The following is a 6,000-nucleotide window of genomic DNA, read 5'->3' on the forward strand; positions in this document are numbered from 1 at the left end:
ATTAATTTCGGCGACAAATAAATCTAATTCAAATGCAAATTTTCAATTGAAAACAATCTCTGTGGCATCACCAAGCGTAAAAAATACAATTTTAATTCAAACGCATTGAAATTTAAAAAAAAATCATTGAGTTGCCACCGATTATATATTTTCAAAATTCTGGTTTATTGCTCGCCGAGGACTAAAAGTCGATTAATTACGGCGACAAATAAATCTTATTCAAATGAAAACAATCTCTGTGGCATCACCAAGTGTAAAAAATACAATTTTAATTCAAACGCATTGAAATTTATAAAAAAATCATTGAGTTGCCACCGATTATATATTTTCAAAATTCTGGTTTATTGCTCGCCGAGGACTAAAAGTCGATTAATTACGGCGACAAATAAATCCAATTCAAATGCAAATTTTCAAATGAAAACAATCTCTGTGGCATCACCAAGTGTAAAAAATACAATTTTAATTCAAACGCATTGAAATTTAAAAAAAAATCATTGAGTTGCCACCGATTATATATTTTCAAAATTCTGGTTTATTGCTCGCCGAGGACTAAAAGTCGATTAATTTCGGCGACAAATAAATCTAATTCAAATGCAAATTTTCAATTGAAAACAATCTCTGTGGCATCACCAAGTGTAAAAAATACAATTTTAATTCAAACGCATTGAAATTTAAAAAAAAATCATTGAGTTGCCACCGATTATATATTTTCAAAATTCTGGTTTATTGCTCGCCGAGGACTAAAAGTCGATTAATTACGGCGACAAATAAATCTTATTCAAATGCAAATTTTCAAATGAAAACAATCTCTGTGGCATCACCAAGTGTAAAAAATACAATTTTAATTCAAACGCATTGAAATTTATAAAAAAATCATTGAGTTGCCACCGATTATATATTTTCAAAATTCTGGTTTATTGCTCGCCGAGGACTAAAAGTCGATTAATTACGGCGACAAATAAATCTTATTCAGATGCAAATTTTCAAATGAAAACAATCTCTGTGGCATCACCAGTAAAAAATACAATTTTAATTCAAACGCATTGAAATTTATAAAAAAATCATTGAGTTGCCACCGATTATATAATTTCAAAATTCTCGTTTATTGCTCGCGGAGGACTAAAAGTCGATTAATTACGGCGACAAATAAATCCAATTCAAATGCAAATTTTCAAATGAAAACAATCTCTGTGGCATCACCAAGTGTAAAAAATACAATTTTAATTCAAACGCATTGAAATTTATAAAAAAATCATTGAGTTGCCACCGATTATATATTTTCAAAATTCTGGTTTATTGCTCGCCGAGGACTAAAAGTCGATTAATTACGGCGACAAATAAATCCAATTCAAATGCAAATTTTCAAATGAAAACAATCTCTGTGGCATCACCAAGTGTAAAAAATACAATTTTAATTCAAACGCATTGAAATTTATAAAAAAATCATTGAGTTGCCACCGATTATATATTTTCAAAATTCTGGTTTATTGCTCGCCGAGGACTAAAAGTCGATTAATTAAGGCGACAAATAAATCTAATTCAAATGCAAATTTTCAAATGAAAACAATGTCTGTGGCTTCACCAAGTGTAAAAAATACAATTTTAATTCAAACGCATTGAAATTTATAAAAAAATCATTGAGTTGCCACCGATTATATATTTTCAAAATTCTGTTTTATTGCTCGCCGAGGACTAAAAGTCGATTAATTACGGCGACAAATAAATCTTATTCAAATGCAAATTTTCAAATGAAAACAATCTCTGTGGCATCACCAAGTGTAAAAAATACAATTTTAATTCAAACGCATTGAAATTTATAAAAAAATCATTGAGTTGCCACCGATTATATTTTTTTCAAAATTCTGGTTTATTGCTCGCCGAGGACTAAAAGTCGATTAATTACGGCGACAAATAAATCCAATTCAAATGCAAATTTTCAAATGAAAACAATCTCTGTGGCATCACCAAGTGTAAAAAATACAATTTTAATTCAAACGCATTGAAATTTATAAAAAAATCATTGAGTTGCCACCGATTATATATTTTCAAAATTCTGGTTTATTGCTCGCCGAGGACTAAAAGTCGATTAATTTCGGCGACAAATAAATCTAATTCAAATGCAAATTTTCAAATGAAAACAATCTCTGTGGCATCACCAAGTGTAAAAAATACAATTTTAATTCAAACGCATTGAAATTTATAAAAAAATCATTGAGTTGCCTCTGATTATATATTTTCAAAATTCTAGTTTATTGCTCGCCGAGGACTAAAAGTCGATTAATTACGGCGACAAATAAATCTAATTCAAATGCAAATTTTCAAATGAAAACAATCTCTGTGGCATCACCAAGTGTAAAAAATACAATTTTAATTCAAACGCATTGAAATTTATAAAAAAATCATTGAGTTGCCACCGATTATATATTTTCAAAATTCTGGTTTATTGCTCGCCGAGGACTAAAAGTCGATTATTTTCGGCGACAAATAAATCTAATTCAAATGCAAATTTTCAAATGAAAACAATCTCTGTGGCATCACCAAGTGTAAAAAATACAATTTTAATTCAAACGCATTGAAATTTATAAAAAAATCATTGAGTTGCCTCCGATTATATATTTTCAAAATTCTGGTTTATTGCTCGCCGAGGACTAAAAGTCGATTAATTACGGCGACAAATAAATCTTATTCAAATGCAAATTTTCAAATGAAAACAATCTCTGTGGCATCACCAAGTGTAAAAAATACAATTTTAATTCAAACGCATTGAAATTTATAAAAAAATCATTGAGTTGCCACCGATTATATATTTTCAAAATTCTGGTTTATTGCTCGCCGAGGACTAAAAGTCGATTAATTACGGCGACAAATAAATCTTATTCAAATGCAAATTTTCAAATGAAAACAATCTCTGTGGCATCACCAAGTGTAAAAAATACAATTTTAATTCAAACGCATTGAAATTTATAAAAAAATCATTGAGAGTTGCCACCGATTATATATTTTCAAAATTCTGGTTTATTGCTCGCCGAGGACTAAAAGTCGATTAATTACGGCGACAAATAAATCCAATTCAAATGCAAATTTTCAAATGAAAACAATCTCTGTGGCTTCACCAAGTGTAAAAAATACAATTTTAATTCAAACGCATTGAAATTTATAAAAAAATCATTGAGTTGCCACCGATTATATATTTTCAAAATTCTGGTTTATTGCTCGCCGAGGACTAAAAGTCGATTAATTACGGCGACAAATAAATCTTATTCAAATGCAAATTTTCAAATGAAAACAATCTCTGTGGCATCACCAAGTGTAAAAAATACAATTTTAATTCAAACGCATTGAAATTTATAAAAAAATCATTGAGTTGCCACCGATTATATATTTTCAAAATTCTGGTTTATTGCTCGCCGAGGACTAAAAGTCGATTAATTTCGGCGACAAATAAATCTAATTCAAATGCAAATTTTCAAATGAAAACAATCTCTGTGGCATCACCAAGTGTAAAAAATACAATTTTAATTCAAACGCATTGAAATTTATAAAAAAATCATTGAGTTGCCACCGATTATATATTTTCAAAATTCTGGTTTATTGCTCGCCGAGGACTAAAAGTCGATTAATTACGGCGACAAATAAATCTTATTCAAATGCAAATTTTCAAATGAAAACAATCTCTGTGGCATCACCAAGTGTAAAAAATACAATTTTAATTCAAACGCATTGAAATTTATAAAAAAATCATTGAGTTGCCACCGATTATATATTTTCAAAATTCTGGTTTATTGCTCGCCGAGGACTAAAAGTCGATTAATTTCGGCGACAAATAAATCTAATTCAAATGCAAATTTTCAAATGAAAACAATCTCTGTGGCATCACCAAGTGTAAAAAATACAATTTTAATTCAAACGCATTGAAATTTATAAAAAAATCATTGAGTTGCCTCCGATTATATATTTTCAAAATTCTGGTTTATTGCTCGCCGAGGACTAAAAGTCGATTAATTACGGCGACAAATAAATCTTATTCAAATGCAAATTTTCAAATGAAAACAATCTCTGTGGCATCACCAAGTGTAAAAAATACAATTTTAATTCAAACGCATTGAAATTTATAAAAAAATCATTGAGTTGCCACCGATTATATATTTTCAAAATTCTGGTTTATTGCTCGCCGAGGACTAAAAGTCGATTAATTACGGCGACAAATAAATCTTATTCAAATGCAAATTTTCAAATGAAAACAATCTCTGTGGCATCACCAAGTGTAAAAAATACAATTTTAATTCAAACGCATTGAAATTTATAAAAAAATCATTGAGTTGCCACCGATTATATATTTTCAAAATTCTGGTTTATTGCTCGCCGAGGACTAAAAGTCGATTAATTTCGGCGACAAATAAATCTAATTCAAATGCAAATTTTCAAATGAAAACAATCTCTGTGGCATCACCAAGTGTAAAAAATACAATTTTAATTCAAACGCATTGAAATTTATAAAAAAATCATTGAGTTGCCACCGATTATATATTTTCAAAATTCTGGTTTATTGCTCGCCGAGGACTAAAAGTCGATTAATTTCGGCGACAAATAAATCTAATTCAAATGCAAATTTTCAAATGAAAACAATCTCTGTGGCATCACCAAGTGTAAAAAATACAATTTTAATTCAAACGCATTGAAATTTATAAAAAAATCATTGAGTTGCCACCGATTATATATTTTCAAAATTCTGGTTTATTGCTCGCCGAGGACTAAAAGTCGATTAATTTCGGCGACAAATAAATCTAATTCAAATGCAAATTTTCAAATGAAAACAATCTCTGTGGCATCACCAAGTGTAAAAAATACAATTTTAATTCAAACGCATTGAAATTTATAAAAAAATCATTGAGTTGCCACCGATTATATATTTTCAAAATTCTGGTTTATTGCTCGCCGAGGACTAAAAGTCGATTAATTACGGCGACAAATAAATCTTATTCAAATGAAAACAATCTCTGTGGCATCACCAAGTGTAAAAAATACAATTTTAATTCAAACGCATTGAAATTTATAAAAAAATCATTGAGTTGCCACCGATTATATATTTTCAAAATTCTGGTTTATTGCTCGCCGAGGACTAAAAGTCGATTAATTACGGCGACAAATAAATCCAATTCAAATGCAAATTTTCAAATGAAAACAATCTCTGTGGCATCACCAAGTGTAAAAAATACAATTTTAATTCAAACGCATTGAAATTTATAAAAAAATCATTGAGTTGCCACCGATTATATATTTTCAAAATTCTGGTTTATTGCTCGCCGAGGACTAAAAGTCGATTAATTACGGCGACAAATAAATCCAATTCAAATGCAAATTTTCAAATGAAAACAATCTCTGTGGCATCACCAAGTGTAAAAAATACAATTTTAATTCAAACGCATTGAAATTTATAAAAAAATCATTGAGTTGCCACCGATTATATATTTTCAAAATTCTGGTTTATTGCTCGCCGAGGACTAAAAGTCGATTAATTACGGCGACAAATAAATCTTATTCAAATGCAAATTTTCAAATGAAAACAATCTCTGTGGCATCACCAAGTGTAAAAAATACAATTTTAATTCAAACGCATTGAAATTTATAAAAAAATCATTGAGTTGCCACCGATTATATATTTTCAAAATTCTGGTTTATTGCTCGCCGAGGACTAAAAGTCGATTAATTACGGCGACAAATAAATCTTATTCAAATGCAAATTTTCAAATGAAAACAATCTCTGTGGCATCACCAAGTGTAAAAAATACAATTTTAATTCAAACGCATTGAAATTTATAAAAAAATCATTGAGTTGCCACCGATTATATATTTTCAAAATTCTGGTTTATTGCTCGCCGAGGACTAAAAGTCGATTAATTTCGGCGACAAATAAATCTAATTCAAATGCAAATTTTCAAATGAAAACAATCTCTGTGGCATCACCAAGTGTAAAAAATACAATTTTAATTCAAACGCATT

The sequence above is a fragment of the Neocloeon triangulifer genome, unplaced genomic scaffold (genome assembly GCF_031216515.1).
Source record: "Neocloeon triangulifer isolate White Clay Creek 2 clone unplaced genomic scaffold, ASM3121651v1 ptg000022l, whole genome shotgun sequence".
In the NCBI taxonomy this organism is placed as follows: Eukaryota; Metazoa; Arthropoda; class Insecta; order Ephemeroptera; family Baetidae; genus Neocloeon; species Neocloeon triangulifer.